At 35.2% G+C, this 23,154-nt stretch overlaps 1 protein-coding gene across 2 annotated transcripts in view; it reads right to left on the bottom strand.

Annotated features, from left to right (window-relative positions):
- Nucleotides 1-23,154, bottom strand: part of LOC149544935 (protein NEDD1-like) — a 214,264-nt gene that overhangs the window by 170,181 nt on the left and 20,929 nt on the right. The window lies entirely within an intron of this gene.

Here is a 23,154-nt window from a genome sequence, read left to right as displayed (position 1 = left end):
TAAATGTTAAAATGAAAAAGTGTTACTTTAATATTATTTATGTTGGGTTGTGTGTTTGGGGGAGGATGCTCAAGGGAGACAAAAGATGTTATTTTATATTATTTTATTTTAAAACACTTTATCCCACATTGCTTGTGAAAAGTGGGTCAACCCTATTAAGTGGAAATAAAAGGAGAGTTGGTGGTCATTGTTCAGCAGGTTGAATATGAGAAGAAAATTGATGTGTGAGTTGCAGATTTGTTCTTGGTATTAGAGGATGTCTATCCCCTCTTGTGACATTCTAGACGTCATTCCCTTGGGGTTTGGCCTTTGGAATCCATTGTCATCAGCTTCACTACCAGGCAGATTGGGTGTGTTTCTAGCTACAAGCAGATCTGATGTTTTGCTCATATCTTCTTCATTACTCATCCGATGCTCATGCTACTTTGAGGGAATGATTTTATGAAGATATTGGATTGTTTGAGGACAGAAATACTGTAGCAGCACCGTTCACGCGAGTACTGTTCATGCGGCACTATTCATGTCACTATAGCAGCAGGTTTAAATAACATTTGCTGGAGCATTAAGTCAATAATAATGGAGCAATTAGTGAGTTGATAATCTGCCATGTATTTGATTTTATTAGATTCTGAAAATAACATCTTATCAACAGTAATACAATTTTCAATCTGCATATCATTGTACTTTCTTTTTGTTCATATTGTGTGATTTTCAATTCCATGAAAGCAAACAATATAAACGTCCCATTTCTGAAGTCATAAGAGGTCAAATTAGTAATCGAGGGAATAAGGAGTTGGATTGAAACTGTTTGACAAAATTGCTATCAGCAATTGTTTTAGTTTTTGGGCATTTAAGGGTGCCCATTACAAAATGTATTTAAAAGCTTATTCATTCTAATTTTATGTGGTCCTATGTCTACTGTATCATTGACTGGGCATTAGAGTTGGCATATTTCTAATGATTGGACTTGAAGCTTCACATCGAAAGCTTTCCGACAAGCTATCACTTGCTTCATTTTGAGTTCGATTGATATATTATTTTAATGCCTAAAGTTTATTAAAGTAGCATTTAAATTAAATGTTAAAATGATAGTGTTACTTTAATATTATTTATGTTGGGTTGTGTATTTGAGAGGGGACGCTCGAGGGAGACATAAGACGTTATTTTATATTATCTTATTTTAGAACACTTTATCCCACATTGCTTGTGAAAAGTGGGTCAACCCTATGAAGTGGAAATAAAGAGAGAGTTGGTGGTCATTGTTCAACAGGTTGAATATGAGAAGAAAATTGATGTGTGAGTTGTAGATCCATTCTTGGCATTAGAGGAAATCTATCCTCTTTTGTGATATTCTAGAGTTCATTCCCTTAGGATTTGGTCTTTAGAATACATTGTCATCAGCTTCATTACAAGGCAGATTGGGCAAGCTCTAGCTACAAGTAGATTTGATGTTTTGCTCATATCTTCTTCATTACTCATCCGACGCTTATGCTACTTTGAGGGAATGATTTTATGAAGATATTGGACTATTTGAAGACAAAAATATTGTAGCAGCATTGTTCACGCAGGTACTATTCATGGGGAACTATTCACGCGGTTACTATTCATGTCACTGTAGCAGCAAGTCAATAATAATGGAGCAATTAGTGAGTTGATAATCTGCCATGTATTTGATTTTATTAAATTCTGAAAATAACATCTTATCAGCAATAATACAATTTCCAATCTGCATATCATTGTACTTTCTTTTTGTTCATATTGTGTGATTTTCAATTCCATGCAAGCAAACAATATAAACGTCCCACTTCTGAAGTCATAAGAGGTTAAATTAGTAACCGGAGGAATAAGGAGTTGGATGCAAACTGTTTGACAAAATTCCTATCAGCAGTTGTTTTAGTTTTTGAGCATTTAAGGGTGCCCATTACAAAATGCATTTAAAAGCTTATTCATTCTGATTTTATGTGGTCCTATGTCTACTGTATCCTTGATTGGGCATCAGAGTTGGCATATTTCTAATGATTGGACTTGAAGCTTCACATCGAAAGCTTTCCGACAAGCTATCACTTCCTTCATTTTGAGTTCAATTGATATATTATTTTAATGCCTAAAGTTTATTAAAATAGCATTTAAATTAAATGTTAAAATGATAAAGTGTTACTTTAATATTATTTATGTTGGGTTGTGTGTTTGAGAGGGGATGCTCAAGGGAGACATAAGATGTTATTTATTATTATCTTATTTTAAAACACTTCATCCCACATTGCTTGTGAAAAGTGGGTCAACCCTATGAAATGGAAATAAATGGAGAGTTGGTGGTCATTGTTCAACAGGTTGAATATGAGAAGAAAATTGATGTGTGAGTTGCAGATCCGTTCTTGGCATTAGAGGACATCTATCCTCTCTTATGACATTCTAAACGTCATTCCTTTAGGGTTTAGCCTTTGGAATACATTGTCATCAGCTTCATTACCATGCAGATTGGGCACATTCTAGCTACAAGCAGATTTGATGTTTTGCTCACATCTTCTTCATTACTCATCTGACACTTATGTTACTTTGAGGGAATGATTTTATAAAGATATTGGACTGTTTGAAGACAAAAATATTGTAGCAGCATTGTTCACATGGCTACTATTCATGTCACTGTAGCAGCATGTCAATAATAATGGAGCAATTAGTGAGTTGATAATCTATCATGTATTTGATTTTATTAAATTCTGAAAATAACATCTTATCAAGAGTAATGCAATTTCCAATCTACATATTATTGTACTTTCTTTTTGTTCATATTGTGTGATTTTCAATTCCATGCAAGCAAACAATATAAACGTCCCATTTACTAAGTCATTTAAGGTTAAATTAGTAACCAGAGGAATAAGGAGTTGGATGCAAATTGTTTGACAAAATTCCTATCAGCAGTTGTTTTTGGGCATTTAAGGGTGCCCATTACAAAATGTATGTAAAAGCTTATTCATTCTGATTTTATGTGGTCCTATGTCTATAGTATCCTTGAGTGGTTTCTTGTACTATGTTGTTTTTGTTGATGACTACTCTAGAAAAACTTGGATCTATTTTTTGATAAATAAAGAATCTGATGAAGTACTTAGGAGATTAAGGAATTCAAAGCTGTAGTAGAGAACATATCCGAGAAAATAATCAAAAAATTGAGAATTGATAACGAATGAGAGTACAGCTCTAATAACTTGCATAATTTTAGCATTGAAGTTTGGATTAAGAGGGAGTTGCGTGTTCCCTATAATCCAAACAGAATGGTGTAGCAAAGAGAGAAATAGAACTATTGTGGAAGTAGCCAAAGCTATGATACATGATCAAAATCTTCAAACTTCTTTTTGGGTTGAGGCTTCTAGTATTGTTGTCTATGTTCAAAGTAGATGCCCTCACTGAATTTTGGAGGACAAGAGGTATCCACAGGTGTCAATGTTCTAGTTTAATCAAAATCATAGTTTGCAGAATCAAACTCACAGAGTACTCGGCAAGCCCAAAATTTTCAACTTGGCAAAAACTTGCCATATACTGGACAAAAACTTGGGAAAAACTTGCCAACTCAGGAAGTACCAACATTTAAAATCTCTTAAGGAAACATATTTTTTTGTAGAATTCAATTACAAAATGTACTAAATTAGAAATTGACATCTCAACAGAGAAATGCGTAGTTTTATAGCATTATCATCATGTGAAAAATGCATCTAATCTAATGTTTTCTCTGCATCGATACTTTTTACCCACATTTTTTACATCTATAAATACACAAGAGTTAAACTTGAGAGTACTCGGCCGGCAAAAATACTTGAGTACTCGGTAACTCTGGGAGTACTCAGAGAGTTTGCAAACTATGATCAGAATAATCTCTACATTGAAAATACATAGATATGATTGAGTATCATATTGTTATAATGTGAAAATAATTATAATTTTATTTTGATATGTCTAAACCCGACCGACTGACTTGGTTGCTGCCTTGTTATTGGTAATCTCTAAATGGAGGTGACTGCTGAGTCACGCTCAATGACCGTGACTCCTCAATAAGTCACGACCATCGAACGTGACTCTCAGTCACGTATGAATATTAAGCCAGTTCATGTTTGAAGTATATCAAACACATAAATTACAGTCTTCTCTGCTATAAACAGCGACTGCTATCTTCAAGGAAGTTAATCACTGTTATATTCAGTGAATATAAAATCAGATATACAATTATGTATATATATATTCTGATTATTATTCAGATCACAATATCCAATTCAGAATTGTTAATAGATGCATTGCATCTACAAGATTGAAATCTAAGTTTCTTGTAAAATTATTTTGAGCTTATATTGCAGATAGTTAGAAGTCTGATAAAACCTTAATAACAGGGAAGAAGCTAGATGTAAGTCATTTAAGGACCTTTGGTTGTCCAATGTATGTGCATATACCAAAGACAAAAGAAGTAAGCTAGAAACTTGTAGCAAGAAGGGAACATTTGTAAGCTATTGTAAAACATCAAAAGCTTACAGAATCTATATCCTAGATTAGAAATTGATTAAGTAGGGATGTGACATTTAAAGAGGATATTGCATTAAGGAAATCCAAGGTCACCCATAAGATGGATTGTAAAGATCAAGAGCCTCCTCAAAATATGGAAGAAGACCATATTCTTGAGATTCAGAGGGAGACTCATAAACCTAAGAAAGATGATAATCCAAATGAACCTTTGGATCCTACTGATGGGCCTAGAAATATTGTTGTAAACTGAAAAAGATCTCTTTGGGCAAGAAAAATACAACAAGAGGCTGAAAATTTTGCAGCCCCAAAAGGAACATATAGGGAACACAAAAAAGCACATAAGCTTTCTAGCTGTGTTGGATTAATGAGTCAAATTATTAACTCAGAAACTGCCAAAGTATCAATCAATTTTTAAAAATGATGTTTCGGACTAGAAGGTAAATCTATTGTTTCTTCTAAATGGATCTTTAAGATCAAACATGCCGTTGATGAAAGTAATGATGAGAAATACAAGGCTAGGTTTGTGGCTAGAGGATTCTCTCAGAAGGAGGGACTTGACTACGAGGAAACCTTTGCTCTAGTTGCTAGATACACTACAGTCAGATCCATCATAGTTGTTGCTACATCTGAAGGACAGAAGATTCATCAAATGGATGTAAATACAACTTTTCTAAATGGTATAATCGAGGAAGAAGTATATATCGAACAACTTGAAGGATTTGTGGTAAATTGCAAATTCAAACTTGTACTTCAAGGTAACTAATGGGGAAACTTCATTCTGGTACTTTTTATGTTGGAGAATTACTTGTCACTGGGGAAACTTCAATTCTGGTACTTTCTGTGGAGTTAGTATTAAGACAATTGATGGTTGTACTAGCAACATCCAGATTCTTCAGATTGTATGCTTGTGTGTTGGCATGTGAGACAACATCCAGTTCAATCGATGCTCCCGAAGTTTTTGTCTTATTAGTCTGTGTTGCCAGAGAAATCTTTATGGATTGGGTTGTCAGTATTACATGGCTGCAAAAACTTCTAATATGACGATGAACTGCTGCAAATGCCTCATGTTCCTTGCAAGGAATGTTTATGTTCAGAGGCGTTAAAGTGCTCCCTACTTACACCTACAGGTAGCAACCAATACCGTTGCTGGAGGTAGATGCTAAATTCTTATTGTCATTGGGAATATAATCATCATGTGCTTTTTGAAAATTATTTTTTTCTCCCTAAGTCTTTTTAACCATAGCAGATATCTGTGCAGTTAGAAAATTTGGAACATATGTGCCATGTGTGAAGAGTCATTTAGGTGAACTAGCAGATGATAATAGAGATATTATTCTATCAACTACTGTAACCTGTGATATGGCAAGGATTTCAGCAACATGTATCATGTTATTTTGGATGGATGTGGAGGGCATCAAATATGTGAACCGTCTTTGCAGGTCATGTGACCATTTAAAATAATCAAGTACAAAATCCATTACATATTTCAGATGGTAATCTTTCTGATTTCAAAAAGGATAGAGGTCGTGCGAACATAAAAATTACTTGGCATAAATCTTTCACATTCTAAATTAGAGTGTTCGATGACTGAGAAAAGCATATAAATTTGGCCCTGTAGAAATATGGATAATGATGAAGTGTGCAGAGAAATTTTTTTTAAAAAGGGAAGCTCTTCATTTTCTCAGCAAGTGGACTGTAAATAACTAAAAGCTTGTGAGCATGATTAACGTGTTGTGTGATGATAAAAAGTTTTTGGATGGTTCTATGCTATGTTTTTATTTAAAGTGAGGCTTGTTGTCTGAATCGCTTTGCTTATCTAATATGTGCTTCAAAAAAGGCAGCAATAGTCTACACTAAATCACTGTTGTGAAAGCAAGATACATAGAAGTGTTCAAAGAGTGTGAATGATGTTTCTATTTGAAATTAGATGTATAAGTGAAATGAAATAAAATATTTCAGGTCAAACAATTGAAAGTTGGTACTATGGTGATTGTCTTGTGAGTTTTACCATCTCTTGGTAAAACAAGAGCTAAAGCTGGTTGCTTATTCTTGTTATTGAATCTGATATATTGGGTTGGTGCCCTCTTGAGGTTGTCGCATAAAAAAGTTGCAGCTCTTCATTGTACTGGATAATATCCTTTTTGGAGATTACTGATATTGTGGTTTTTACCCCATTGGGTTTTCCACAAGACAATCTTGATGTTCCAGTTTTGTTGTGCAAGATCTCTATTATTACATAGGTTTCCTTTTGATTTAAAAATTTTAAAATACCGATTCACCCCCTCCCCCTCTAAGTATTTTCACAAACATCATTCAATTCAAGGACAAGTAGTTGGGGACTCCTATTTGTTACTACGAGGGATCAAGGATAAAGGATTTCAAGCCAAGGAAGAAAAGGTCTGAGAATGTGAAAGATAGCCATCATGAAAGGTTCAAGGACATGAAGACTTACATGTCCATGATCAATAGAAAGAAACCCGTGACTTCAAGAAAAGTGAGATATCAAGAATAATTTCACGGAGAAGTACAAGAGAGAATTTTGTAAAGGAGGATGAAAATTTGACAAGGATCAAAGGTGAGCAAGTTGAGGTGGCATCCAATCATTATTCAAATAATTAGAAAGCTCCAAGTTGACATCTCCAAGAACATCCAATCAAAATCATTCACAAATGAACATGTGGAACATATTATTTTCTCACTGGTTCATCCTTAAGGAGATATGGAATGCAATTTTCTCATTGGCCCATGTATGTTGGTGTCTTGTTTTTATTAGCAATTTTGTGGCCTCCCTAGTTAGGGTTTGTCACAGATTAATCTAGGCCATTGATTTCAAGTCAATCCCGATTGTTCATATTATTTGGGGGCTCCTATATAACTGCACTCATATTATTTGTAAAGGGAGACTTGTTGAAATTGTTGCTATGATACTGCCAAATTGTTCTTGATTCATTGTTGATCTTCATGGTGAATTGTTTGTATGATTTTGGAGTATTGCATGAATTCTACATTTCCTCACTCAGATTAGGATTGTATTTAATGTTGTTTAGAAGTAGTGTTTATTTGAATGGAATTGATTGTAGATGCATCTTTAATGAACTTTCTCAGACCATACTACTAGTTATTTGTTGATTGTAAGTTTTCCTTGTGTGGTCAAAGGGCATAATCATAAGCCTCACTTCAATTATTTCTTGCACATTGATATGCATCATTAGGTGGTGTTAACGGAATGGTAATTGCTTGAGCATCTCATATTTATCTTAGGAGATCGCACTAGCTTGGTTGATGTTGGTACCTAAACTAAGTCTAGTAGAGTCACAAAGCCACTCATAGTTTCTTGCGGTCTAGGATTAGATTAGATTCTTTGAAGCCTTCTACTTTTCAGTTTATTTGCTTGGAAGTAGTTGAATTATTTAATATCCATTGATTGAACGTAAATCCCTTTGTGATACTAAGCATATCACAACATTACAATTGAGATAGGTCTACAATAAGAAAGAACCTTGAGGTTGTCTCATTTGATGATGCAATTTGAGCACATTGTTTAGCATATGAGCGTTAAATTCAAGAGAGTTGAAAATTTGGTGTTTCATCCCTATAATACTAAGTATTTGATTTTGCATGTTGCAGTTGAACAAAACTCACATCAACAAATAGCCTCGCTACAAATAAGAATTGTCACCTTATGTCCTCACAAGAACCATCTAACACAAAAGGCATTGCATCTACATGCCCCACATTGTGATACAAGTGTTCCTTTGGAATGCTCATGTCCTAGGTTCTCATCTTCAACCTTAGAAACAATTATCTTTGATTCAAGCTCATTATCCTTTGTATCCTTCATGTAAAACATAGTTTTTCCCTTCAAAGTTTGTTCTTAGACACGTCATCTTGTTAGTCATGGGGGTGATACCTAAAGGGGTGGCAAGCTCTTCTAAAAAGGTCCCTTTGTTAGAAAAGTTGTTTTTTTAGAGTAAAATTTGTCCTCAGTCACTACATCCTTCAAATTTAGAGCTTGATGGTTCTTGCAATGAGAAAATGTGCTACTAAGCCTTTAAGGGGTTCAACTTGGACTTCTTTGTGAAACACTACGAGCCTCCTTTATGTCACATCAAGAATAATCACCACAAGCCCAAAAAAATTCACTACTTTGTATTCCATTTTACCCTCTTGCTTTAGTTGTGCTAAATAGCTAACGAATATCTAGAAACCTTCTATCAAAGCTTTCCTTCAAATTTTGGTTGAATGTAGAGTCTCTGCTATTAAGGTTAGCCCAAGACAAGTAATATCTACAAAATAAATGCCAGAATTAAACAAAACAAATCTAACTATACTATTCTACCTTCTATCCTAACCTAAAACCTTAAAGATGTCTCTAGATCAGGATCCCTAACCCTCTAGAGGATTTCCAAGGTTCTGAACGATATTATATCAATTTTATAACCATCATCATTATTTCACTATCTTCTATAGAGTGCACCTCTTAAGGTTCTTCTTGGAAGGGGCATTCCCTATCCAGAGCCTTATCACATATTCATATGTTTTCTCGTTGAAAATATTTTGGCCATTATATCATTCTTATCTAGCCATTTATACGAGAGTTATATTAACCTCTAGCACTGGCACTATCATGCATTTATACAAGGATTTTATTAACCTCTCGCATTGGCACTATGAGATATTGTTCTCAACAAGACATTTATACGGGAGTTGTCTTGACCTTTCTCATTGGCACTATCAGCATTTTATATGACAGTTGTACTAACCTCTCGCACTGGCACTACGAGGTATTGTTCTCATCTAGCCATTCATATGGGGGTTGTATTGACCTCTCACGCTAACACTATAGCCATTTATATGAGGGTTGTATTAACCTCCACAATGGCACTATGAGATTCTATTAATCCTAGCTTAGCCATATATATGGAGATGATCCCAATCCCTACACTGGCAACATAGGAAGTTGATCTATTATTTCTATATATTCAATTAATATATATCTAAGTGCCCCATATTGTGATGCAAATGTTCCTTTTGAATGCTCTCGTCCTAGGTTCTCATGTTCAAGTTAAACCTTAGAAACAACTATCTTCGATTCAAGCTTATTATCCTTTGTATCCTCATCAGAGACTGCTTCTATATAGTGTTTTTCGCTTTTCATAAACACTCTAGTCCTAATTGCCATGGATCTCTACATGTGTGTTGTCCTGCATTTTGTCACCACAAAATGTGGGTACTAGTACAAAACTTTTCTCTGAGTTTATTTCATTATTTAATTGGTTAGTATTGATCAACCAATCGATACCAATAGATACAATGAATCTTTTTATTGAAGGCCTTTGTCAAGTCTTTATTGTTTTGCTTTTTGTCGAGCCTTTGCTTGATTTTTGAAGCCTTCACAGTCCATTCTTTGCTTTTGAGTTTGCGTTTGTTTGTTTTTAGTCCTTTGAATTTGCTCATGTTATGCCTTTCATTTTTCCCTTCGATTCGGTCTAACTTAGAGGTCAATCAGAGTTGTCAGTCAAGAGATACGGTCATTTTAGTGCCTCAAAAGTGGCCATTTTAGGTGCAACAGCACGAATTAAAAAAATGATGTTATATTTTCATTTTGACATTTACTTTTTGAAAATGTAACACTTTACTCACTTTTTGTTATGTTTTGAAGTTACTTTTCATTTAAATTTATAACTTAAAGTGACTATAGTGCACTTTATGTTATAATTTTAAGTTGAGTTACTTTTTAATTTTTCACTTAAAGTGACTATAGAACTATATAGTTACTTTTTAAATTTTTTATTTTTAAATCAAATACTTATATAAATGTCACTTTAATATAATATTTATGTATTATATTGATTAATATGATGCATAAATGTTATTTTTGACCCATATTGATGACATTTTTATAAAATTAAGTGAAATACATAACTTAAATGCCTCAAAATGGACTTTTTATGTGCAAATGCATATAAAAATCTATAAAAAGTGAAAAATTTTCATGCTATTGCACCTAAAAAATTCACTTTGAGGATACTTTTCATGCCATTACATCAAAGGCTTGTAAAAGTGGACCTTTTTGATGCAATGACATGAAAAGTTGAGTTTTCATGCTTGTGCACGAAAAAGGTGAGATATGTTTATAAAATATGTAAGTGACTCCAAAAAGTGAGATTTTGGAGACTTGAACATTTTAAAATATGTAACGGGCTTCAAAAAGTGAGATTATATCTCAAGACATATTTTAAAACATGCATTGGATTCAAAAAGGTCCTATTTTGCCTTCCTGCATGTTTTAAAATATGTAATGAACATAAAAATGTCCTATTATGTGAAGAAAACATGTTCTTGCTCCAAAAACCTCCTATTTTGATCATAATTTTTTATTTTCTCCATGGATTTGAATGAAATCAGTTGCATTCATCATGTTTTGGAGAGGTGATCACCCAAAAATGTGTTTGAAACTCCTAAGCTAGGGCACGTTGTTTGTATAAAACTCCATAAATCTTCAAAGTTTGATCACATTTTTGTATGGAATCAAATCGTTTTGGCCCTATTTGCTGATTACATTACACAGTGATCACCATTTTTGTGTTTAAACATCAAATCATTTTGTTTGGAAGATCACGTTTTTTGCTTGAAGAAACACGTTTTTGCTTAAATTGCCCGGAAAATTGGGGTTTTAATCCACTTTTTTGCGTTTTGAAGCCACTTTTTTGCATTTTGATCCATGTATATCCATTTGGGGAAGTCGTTTTTGCATTCACAAGTCAAAAATGACTTTAAAACATGCATTTTTTAGTCACGTTTTTGCAAAAACGGCCCAGATTTTTGAATTAAAAAGTCATATTTTTGTTCAAAAAATTCAAAAAATTGCATTTTCAGCCCATACATTTGATCAAAAGGGATTGTTTTTGAGTTTTAAATGTATGACATTGTTTTTGGAGATCATTTATTTGGCACTTTCATGTCAAATCCGACCGTTGAATGTCCATTACATGCAAATGCGGAAAAAGTCAAAAGATTGTTTGAAAATCCGGATTTAAGGGAGAATTGGTCTTAAGACTATAAAACTTGCTATTTTAGAGCATCTTTTCCTTCATTTTTGACACATATTCATCATGTAAGTGGACCTCTTCTTTCTTACATTTTAATTCATGCTTATCCTTGCTAATTTTATGCATGAAATCGTTGAATGGATGCCATTTGTAAGAATCTTTGCCTTTTAAAGTGCATTTTTCCTTTAAATATGAAGTTTTCCTTCATTTTGATGTTTTGGTTCTTCCCCAAGTTCCAAATTCAAATTTCATCTTTGGAGTGCATTGCATCTTGGCATGTTTTGAGTTGTTTTCAAAGGTATGTTTTTCTTTTGTTTTGGTTTTGTGTGCTTGTTGCCGGTTTTTCTCCATTTTGGAGAAGTTGCAAATTTTTTCCCAAAAACTTGTTTTTCCTTCATTACATGCGAAAGCATTATCATTTCATTTTTTTCACATTCCGTTTCCATGTCATTACATCTCACATTTCATCCGACAAATGCGATTACATGTTTTTCATCCCATTCGCCATCCACACATGCATGTAATCCCATTTTCTGTTTCCATTTTCATCCATCTCATTTTTCGCTTCCATTCGCACGACACAATTACACAAAATGCCTTACATGTAATTGCATCCAAAAGGTCCAATTTTGACTAAAAGTCACTTTTTGTAAAGTCAAAAAGATGTCATTTTCTCCTCTCCATATACATTCACACCTCCATGAGCAAATACATGTTTCCGTATCTTTCCATGCTTTCCATCTTAGCCTTCATCCGCATATGCATGTAAAGCGTATCTTTCACTCACACTTGCATCTCATTTCACCCTCCACCTTCCGTTACATGTTGCATTTACATGTAATCCATTTTCCGTGTAGTGACATCTTGAAAGCCCAAGTCACTTTTTGAAAATCAGCAATTTCCATTTACACGCATTCCCATGCGCCAAGCACTTTACTTCAAAAAAAAAAAAGGAGTTAAAGGTGCTGATGGAAAGTTGTTCCGAGTGTACATCCGAACATTGTCAAGAAGGTTTTCAAAGTGTCAAAGACTCCAATTTGTGCTGATCTACAAAGGAGAATTCACGACAACTTGAGCGAGAAAAGATGGATCACATCAAGTTTTCACATGATAATGGACAATTCATCAAAGAGAGCAAGAGGTTGTCAAAAGACGCAACACTATGGTTATCAACGTGAATGCAACAGTACAAGGTACAGGAACTCCCAATCCTGTTATCATCTGGGATTGCATCGTCAAGTACAAGGCCTTTCAGAATTGTTCTTTTCTCTTCCGTCTTTTTTCTTCTTCTTTCATGTTTGTAGTTGGAGAAGATGCATTACATGAAAAAGTGTAATTACATGTAATGCGAGTTACATGTGTATGTAAACAATGTAATGCGAGTTGCACGTGCAGTTGCATGTAATCCTTTAGTTTTTGTAGTTAGACTTGGTCAAAGTTGGTTGAGTTGTTCCCACTTTTTCCTCCCCCTTTTTCTCAACTTCTTTGCCTATATAAAGGAGTGCCCCCCTCATTGTAAAATCATCATTATCTTTATGCAAGAGAGCTCTGGAGAAATTGTGTCAGCAAAACTTTGTTTGTGTAGCACTATTTTGAGAGAAAGCGAATACAAAGGAGCATTTGAGACTTAACTTTGATTAAGTGAGATTGTTATTTGTGTGAATTGTAAGCTTTGTCTATAATTCATTCAAGTTACTTTTGATTTGTACTATCTTTTGTCATTGATATTGTATCTTGTGATTGATAGAAAAGAGTTAAGAAACAATTGAAGCCCGAGCTTTGACCAAGAGCAATTGTGAAAATCCATAGCTAGAAGCTTTGTCTGTAGCTTGGGTGTTCATCTTAATTTGCAAAATAGTTAGATTGTTGTTACTTTTAGGAGTCTTTGTGCCCTAATTGTAAAGATTTTACCACATAGAAGTACAACAAGACTTAGAGTCAAATTGGTACGTTTTGGCTAACCTTTGAGTTAGTTAAAATTTATCGGTATGATTGTTTCCAGCTCGTGATAGAAGTGTAATTAGAGATTCACCTTGCTCATTATTCGCCTTACGAACAAGTGGATCCTTTCTTGAAAGTTAAGAAGAAAGAATAATAGTAACACCCTCTTTATAAATCTCTCAATTTCTTGCTTACCTTGAGTTGATCCAAGGAACAGTGAGAAGGGGGAGCCTTCCCTTTAAGGTAGGAGAGACTCTGTCTCACATGTTGTGGCTGGTCATCCTATTTTGCGACTAAATTTTTACCCAAAACTGTCGGTTGCAAAATATCCACCCAACAATGTGAAACATAGTTTTTCCCTTTAGAGTTTGTTCCTAGACACATCCTCTTGTTAGTCATGGGGGTTGCTACTTAAAGGGGTGACAAACTCTTCTAAAAGGTCCCTCTAGAAGAAAACGAGGGGTTTTTTTAGAGTAAAAATTCTCCTCAATCACTAAATCCTCTGAATTTGGAGCTCTTGATGGCTTCTTGTAATGAGAGAGTGTGTTACTAAGCCTCTGAGGGGTTCAACTAGGGGTTCAACTAGCCCTTCTTGTAAAGGACTATCAGCCTCCTTTATGTCACATCAAGAATAATCACCACAAGCCTCAAAAATTCTGCTAGATAGTATTCCACTTTAACCTCTTGCTTTAGTTGTGCTAAATAGCTAATGAATTTCTAGCTCCCTTCTATCAAAGCTTTTTGACAATCTTTAGTTGAATGTCAAGTCTCTGCTATTAAGGTTAGCTCGGGATAAATAATACCAACAAAATAAATGCCATAAAAAAAAAAATTAAAACAAGTCTAACTATATTATTTTGCCCTCTATTCTAGCCCCAAAACTTAAAGTTGTCTTCAAATCAAGATCCCTAACTGTCCAGAGGATCTCCAAAGTTCTGAGTGATATAATATCAATTTTAGAACCATCCTCAGTTATTTCACTATCTTATTTGGAGTGCACCTCTAAGGTTCTTCTTGGAAGGGGCATTCCCTATCCAAGGCCTTATCACCTATTCATATGTTGACTCATCGAAATATTTTGGCCATCATATTGTTCTCATCTAGCCATTTATACAGGGGTTGTTTTGACCTTTTGCACTAGCATTATCAGCCATTTCTACAAGGGTTGTACTAACCTCTCGCACTGGCACTATAAGGTATTGTTCTCATCAAGCCATTTATAGGGGTGTTGTATCTACCTCTCGCATTGGCACTATCATCAATTTATACAAGGCTTTTACTAACCTCTCACACTGGCACTATGAGATATTGTTTTCATCTAGACATTCATACGAGCGTTGTATTAAACTCTCGCACTGGCACTATTAGCCATTTATACAAGGGTTGTACTAACCTCTCACACTAGCACTATGAGATATTGTTCTCATCTAGCTATTTATACGAGGGTTGTATTGACATCTCGCATTAACATTACAGCTGTTTATACAAGGGTTGTACTAACCTCTACACTTGCACTATGAGATTCCATTAATCTCGACTTAGCCATTTATATAGAGATGATCACAATCCCTACACTAGCACTATGGGAGTTTGATCTGTTATTTCTATATATTCAATTAATGAACATAATATTTAATTTAAATAACCATTAATATCAATATTTTGAATTAATGTGGATTTCCATATATGTGGTCTTATATATACACACATATATATGTAAATATATTTATATAGCTAATCATGTATTCATTGGCATATTATATAATAATGTAAAGAAAACTTTGTATATATAATATATCTTATACACATACCTTTATGATGCCTTTACCATCTTTTAGATCTGCCTTTCTTCTCATGTTAAATATATGTCAAGAGGTATGGAGTTATATCTATTTTTCTATCTTATTCTATTTCCTCCCTTTGATACGAATCTCTTTGTTTGTTTCTTATTCAAGGGTAATTTAGAATTCTTTGTTTTATTTTCATCTATATCCTTAAAAATTCTTAACCCTTTATAATCACAATCCTTTCAAAAAGTTACACATCGCATACTTACAACATTTTTGAAGAGTTACAACCATTCATAATTACAACCCTTTCAAAGAGTTACATCACTTCATAATTACAATTTACAACCATTTCGAAGAGTCACATCTTTTCATTGTTTCAAACTTTTGAAAAAATCCCTTCCTTATTTTCTTTTCATTATTTTCCTATTCTATTAATCCTTCGTTTACTCCTATCTTCTCATCTTCTTCCCTTCCCTTTCAAATGAACTCTCCTCCCTTTTATAACTAAATTTGAAGGAATCACATATCTCGACTTTTCATTAAGGTTAGTTAATTTATATTATTCTATATTTTATTATTTATTTACTTATTTATTTTATGTTTATTATTATTTATTATTAAATCCTATTTAGAAAGGTAATGTACTTTCTACAATATTCTCTAATGCAGTTAATTTTATTTATTTATTCAATCATTGTAATTTAATTAGTTTAGATATTATTATTTTATTGATAATAGATTGTATATCTGTTATTATTTATTTTATTAATATTTACCTTTTTATTTTTTAATATATGGTTTTATTGTAATTAATTATTTAATGATATTTTATTATCTAATTATTATTAAAATTAAAATATGGACATGAAATTCAAGTCTTCTAAGGTGGCTATTGACTTCTGCCTTGATTAGCATGGCAAAATACCACCATCCACAAGCCACTCCTTTAATATGAAAAGTGGCAAAATTGATCGCCTCTTCTTTGAACATTGGATCAAGGAAAAGAATTTTGTCTAGTTTCTACAACAAAGATCTTGGCAAAGAGCTACTAGATTCATGAAAGGTAGGAATAGTAATCTATCCCAAAGAGTGTTGAATGTCCTTCCACTCTCAATCTTCTCCTCCTATGCCCTTTCCTTGGCTTCATCTCATAGGATTATAAGAAAGATGACATTGAATTCATCATGAAATATTGTGCTCTCACCTTCTTGGTTAGGTGGTTCATCCTCTGTCTACTACCCCTCTTTCCATAAATTTGCCCCTTAAGGTTCTTGTGTTTGCATTAGCTAAACCCCTTCGACCGTCAGAGTTGCTCCCTTCTACTTTGTTATGTATGTCTATCAGGACTCAATCACTTGTTCAATTCTCTTAAAAGTTGGACCATCTTCACAAAGGTATCCCTCATGGTCATCTTGAAATTTTTGATCTCTTTAATGAATTCTTAAGGGTTAGACTATAATTTTTGGTGGTATTTGTGGTTCTAGAGGTGTGCATTACCTGATCAAGGATAGTATATGGAGTGAGGTTTTCGTGCTCTACTTTGATACTTGGGCTAGATTCATGTGGATATGTGTTTGCCACACTACCTGTCATCTCAAGGATCTTTTTATGCAGTTCGTTACTTCCCTTGACTTTCTCTTCATATGCCATTCATAAGAGCATTGATGGTGACTTGTAAAGTGATCTTTTTGATAGTATCTCTCAATTTTCAGCTGATGAAGACATTCATATTCTCATGGATTTCTATTAGTGAAAATAATTCATTATTATTGCACTTTACTTAAGTTTACTTAGGTTAATACTTTAGCATATTAGTTGTCATGTAGACACCTAGGAATATGTATAGACATATGAGGTGTCTTGTTGAGAACACAGGAGTTAGCAACTTATTAGAGCACATAGTGTCTACAACATCTCTTTATGAGATACACCTATGTAAACTCATCCTCTCGTCATCGCACAAACTCCTATGCTCAATGGAGGATAATCCACCTTTAGTGGACATGTGCTTAGTTTTGATGTTTATCTCTTTGCTGACTCCTAGTCATTCTAGTTGCCTTTATATAGAAGACACTTCTAGTGTGTATTCATCTCATATCCAATCATCTGATATCCATTATTATCTTGATCATTATTAGTCTCTCTTGCGCTATCTATTGAGCTTCTTGATCTTGGTGTTGAATTATTGCCTTAGGCAAATTTTTACATGGTATTAGAGCTATACCAAATTCTTACAATTTCAATGCCCATACTCAAACTAGGAAAATTCCCCTACATGACAAAGTTGTTGATTCTTTTTGTACTGAGAATATTGATATTGACTTACCAAGCCTACATAGATCCTCTATTGACTCTATGGAATCGCTCACCAAGCACGACAGACATCTACTTCAGCTGTGTGAGTCCTCCTCCCTTGTGATCTGTAATGGACTTCAGTGCTTTTTGAGATCTTGTGCTTTCACTTGTAGACCTCCTTGTAGTGGGGTCAATGTCATCGATTATATTATCTCCTCTAAGTCATTCATCCCCTCTGTCTATAGGTTCTCCTTCGCCCCTCTCCCGCTGGATGACCCCTCTCTCCTTGGCCTTTCCATCTCTTGCGCCATCTCCCCCTCTCTCCCACCCCCACCCCCATCTCCTCGCCTCCTCTTCCCCCCTCCAATTGTGCCCCTCCCCGTTCCAATTTGAGGATGGTCACCCTGAGCTCTTTGCTACTCATCTTAGACGACTTCTTTTGGCATATTCGTTCTCCCACTCCTTTGCTTGTGGCTTCACCTTGTTATCCTGCCTCTCCACTACTATCTGGGAGGCTACCCTGTTGTCCTCCCATTTTGTTACCCCCTCATGCTCCCCTCCCAAGTGTGGGTGTTCTTGTCCTATGAATTGTTGGTATAAAGGGGATTATAAGGCTTTTCACTCTCACCTTCACCCATGATCACTCATCCTTTCCCTACTTTTGGTTGTCCTATCACCTCCTCCTCCATCGTAAGAAATGCTTTTTCAATTTTCAACACAAATTCGCCCTTCACTCCTCCCTATTTCGTTCTCCCAAGTCGTTTTGGTATAATTTTTTTCCTTGTCACCCCACCCTCCCCATAAGCATGTGTAGAGCACCCTGTTTTCCAATGTCTCCACTCTATATGATATCCCTAGCCAACCTCTTGTCTAATCTACCCCCTTCCACATACCATCTTTTTATGTGTTCAACTGTTGTAGAAGCTATCAGAAACATAAGTATTAGTTAGGTCACTAATGAGTAGGTTTTTAAGCTAAACTCTTCAAACACAATGTCGCCATTCTTTGTTCCCATCTCTCTGAGCCCTTTCATCGATTGGTTTGTTTGGGCTTCCCTCCCACTTTGTCCCATCATATTATCCATTTGATCCATAAGGGGGGCCCAACTTCCAACCCCGATAACTACAAAACTATTATGACTGGCCACACTTTCCCAAAGTTGTATACCACAATTCTTGATATCCCTTTTCCCAGAAATCTGAATCAACACCATGTTAGGGCTAGAGGGTTGGTAGGTTTCAAACAAGATAATCAAACTAGAGACCACATCTGAACTCTTCACACTATCATTGAGGAGGCCCTGTCTTTGTTTTGTTGACTTTTGCAAAGCCTTTGACACAATCCCCCAATGGGCACTTTTTTAGAGACTTCGGGAATCGACACCTCAAACCTACTTATCACTACCATTATGAAACTTTAGGAGTTGGTTATGGGTCATCTTAGGACTCCCATGGGCTTCTCTAGCTTCATTAGTAACACCATCGGGGTGAAGTAGGGATGTCCCCTACCTCCTTCTCTGTTTGGGATTTATATTCATGAGCACCTTTGTATGGGTGATGGTTGCCTTCTTCAACATGCATTGGTTCATATCTTTCTTTTAGAAAATGTGCTTCTTTTGGCTTACAGTTGGACTATTTGGGTTCCTTTTGTGACTTGAGATGGTTAACTATGAACCTGGGTAAGACTACGGTAATGGTCTTTAATTGCCTTAAGACTTCCCATCTTCACTTCACCTTCAATGGCTTCATGATTGAGATTGTCTCATCTTATACCTACTTGGGAATCAAGTTCTCTAGCCCTTGTTATAGTTTGAAGCCAAATATTCAGCCACGTATCTGTAAGGGGTTTGGGTCCCTTGCTCTTGTTGAGAGACAATGGACGCCTTGTCCAAGATGACACTTCTTGACACTCGTGCGATGCATAGTTCTCTATGGTTTGGTAGTTTAGGGGCCTTCTCTTCTAAAGTAAGACTAGGCTTTTATTATGTGGGTTCAAATTCTTCTTCGACAATTTATCAATTATAGATGGTCTACACCTTACGATGTTGTTCTTACAGAGTTAGGGGTGCACCCTCTCAGGTACGAGGCCATCTTTAACCTTGCTTGGTTCTTAAACTGTCTTCATGGCTTTGCTAATTCCAAGAAGGGTCGTTTGAGATATTCCTACCTCGCCTACTATTCCTCAGAGTCTTTTACTCACACTACTACTCCATCAAATCGATCTCACGATTAATTGGCGAGGCTTGCTTCCCTTATGAGTACAATTAGGATTCAAATTGACCACCTTCTCCCATTCCAGTATTCTTTAGATGCCCCTCCCCACCTTCTACCCCCCAGACAAGTTCAGAAAAGATGCATTAGAGAGGATATTTTACAAGCAGTGTATTCACACTTGTGTCAACCTCCATAGGGGGCTTCATCCCAAAATGGCCTTCTACATTGAGCACTTTTTGGAGATTCAAGATGGTATTGTTGTTCACCCTTCTTATACTTTTCATCATTGGCAGCACTCTCTCAGGATTCCTCTTGGGTCTTTCAAAATTCTCCATATTGAAATTGACCACTTGTTTGAAAAAGGTGGCAAGATCCATCAGCTTTGTACTCTCGCAAGGTGGAGTCAATACATAACTTTATTTCCCATTGTCCTATCTATTATGAGATTAGAGACAGGTTCTATTATCTGTTCAAAGAGTCTCATTCCCACTCCTTCTTTAGGTACACAAATTAGAGATTTGTGGCTCTTTATCTTCAAATGATTATTCACTTAAGGGACCACTCTTTTCAATGCCCCTTGCACCCTTTATCCAATCAGCTTGTCACCTCTTTCTTCTCTAGGACAGTTTGCAATACCAAAAGGCACTTGGACTTTCCTTCTCAGCCCAAGTTTGTGAGGCCCCATAGATCCTATTCGCAAGGATCTAGGTCCACTCTCTCTACCCATGCAAGTCACCTCTAGAGGAAACATTGTTGTTGCTGCCCAACTACCACTATTACTTCTACAAATTATCCTTCTTTTTTGGGGATTTTCTCCGTCTCTTGGATTTCTTGGTTTCGTTTGGCATGGTGACGTTACCCTCTTGCCCCTTCTGCCTTCCTTGTGCTTGTCGAGGTCTCAGTTTCTTTCTCCCTCTTTCTTTTGTTGTTTGATTTCTAGTCACAGTTGGGTGTTCTTGTTGTGGGACATAATTTGCACATCTCCTCAATCCCTTTAACCCAGTTATGGTCATTTTTTGGACAGTATTATATTTTAATTTTATCTTTATCTTATCTTCCTTTCTATCACCTATGGTAACCACCTTCTACTCCTTTTTGGTTATACCTCAGATCTTTGTCAATTATGAATCAAAGACATAGGCTAGCAAGATACTAAGTCCTACTACTATTATAAGATGTTGGACTCCTATATAATTTTGATAGTAAAATTAATTCAAAAATAACTTCTTGCAGTTTTGTCTAGTAACCACAATGAATTGGAAATTATTTTGGAATCAAAATATTCATAAACCATAGATTCTGAAGGCAATGAATTCACATGTTATGATTACCATATTTAATATTGCAAAGATGGAGAGCTTCAATTAGAATGATTCGCTTACAAATATCAACAATGCCACACATATCTGTTATACCGATGATTTTATGAAATTCCTAGACTCAATGTATACACTCTTATAGGTAATTGGAGACTCCATCCTTACTAGTACAATGTTGTTGATAGTTGTCACATGTGGTATGGTTTAAGGAAAGTGAAAGATAGGTGGGCACCTTGGAAGTGGCGTAATTCATCCTTAAAGATGAAGTTGATTTACCTTCTACATATTCTACTAAATGTCCAAAGACACTATTGAATACCATTACCAAGAGTCCTTAATGTCTCAGCTCGAACACAGATACTCCCCCATAGGAGAAGCATCAAGCATTCAATCCAAACAAAAGAATAGCACTCTAATTTATACTGGAGTGATGCAATCTCTGCACCCACTATTCTGAAGAGGGTTGGGGTGTGACCCCAAGCATACCTCTCAAGTACTCAAATGTATCCTTAGCCAAAGATTTTGTGAATATGTATGTTATTTGTTCCTTTGTGCTAACATACTCCAATTTGATCTCTTTCTCTGTTACCTTTTCTCTCAAAAAGTTGTACTTAATTGAAATGTGCTTTGACTTTGAACGTAACAATGCATTCTTTGACATGCTAATTGTACTTGTGTTATCACAATGTATGATAACAGGCTCAATAAACTCAATTCCAATATCCTTCAACATTTGCTTCATACAAATTATCTGATTACAATTGTTTACTCTTGCTACATATTCTACCTCTGTTGTACTTTGTGAAATGCAATCATGTTTCTTGTGTGGCCAAGAAACCAATCTTCCCTCCAAGAAAAATGCTCCACCACTTGTGCTCTTTCTATCATCAACATTTCTCGCCCAATTAGCATCAGTGTATGTAATGTAAAATCATGTGATCTGTTATACCATAGCTCATAATCTCAAGTTCCTTTCAAATATCTAGAAATTCTTTTTATTGTTGCAAGATGTGTCTCTTTGGGGTCTACATGAAATCTTTCCACAACTCCAACTACATTAGCTATATCAGGTCTAGTATGTGTCAAATATTGCAATCCTCCTATCATGGATCTGTACCTTGTTTTTAATGCACTAGGAGATTCATCTTTGCTCGATAACTTACATTTTGTTACCATAGGTGTTCCAACATGTTTATATTTTCCAATCCAAATCTTGTCAACAAGTCCTCAAGATACTTAGTTTGTGATATGAAAATGTCATCCTTATTCTGAACAATCTACAATCCCAAGAAATATTTCATCTCACCAATCATACTCATCTCTAATTCATTCTTCATCTCTTCTGAAAATGTCTTGCTTGCCTCATCATTACCTCCAAATGTGATGTCATCCACAAGTAATACAATAATCAATAAGTCATCTTCATTCTTCCTTAAATACAATTATTGTCTGCACTACCTTTCTCAAATCCTAAATTGATCAAATGTTTGTCCAACCTCACATACCAAGCTCTAGTGCTTGCTTCAGTGCATATAATTCTTTCTTCACTCTATAAACCATATCTCTATCTTTTGTTAAAGGAAAACTATCAGGTTGCTCAATGTATACCTCTTCTTCAAGTTCTCCATTAAGAAAAGATGACTTGATATCCATCTAATAAACCTTAAAGTTCTTATTAGATGCATATGCCAAAAACATTCTAACTGCCTCCAATCTAGCAAGAAGTGCAAAAGTTCCCTCAAAGTGAATTCCTTCTTGTTGTGAATAACCTTTGCATACTAACCTTGTTTTGTTTCTCACTACTTCACCTTGCTCATTCATCTTGTTTCTAAATACCCATTTTTTTCCAATTATATTCTTGTCTTTAGGTCTAGGAACTAATTCCGAAGTTTTGTTCTTTTCTATCAGCCCAAGTTCTTCTTTCATAGCCTTTATCCAAAATTCATCTTTACAAGCTTCATTTGCACTCTTAGATTCTCAAGGTTGGACGTTTGTGGTTTTGCTGGTGATAAAAAATTTATGTGATTGCAAGTAGGAA

This window comes from Cupressus sempervirens, chromosome 8, assembly GCF_028749045.1.
Source record: "Cupressus sempervirens isolate cs-2001-9-10 chromosome 8, ASM2874904v1, whole genome shotgun sequence".
In the NCBI taxonomy this organism is placed as follows: domain Eukaryota; kingdom Viridiplantae; phylum Streptophyta; class Pinopsida; order Cupressales; family Cupressaceae; genus Cupressus; species Cupressus sempervirens.
This window is presented reverse-complemented; position numbering and strand designations above follow the sequence as displayed.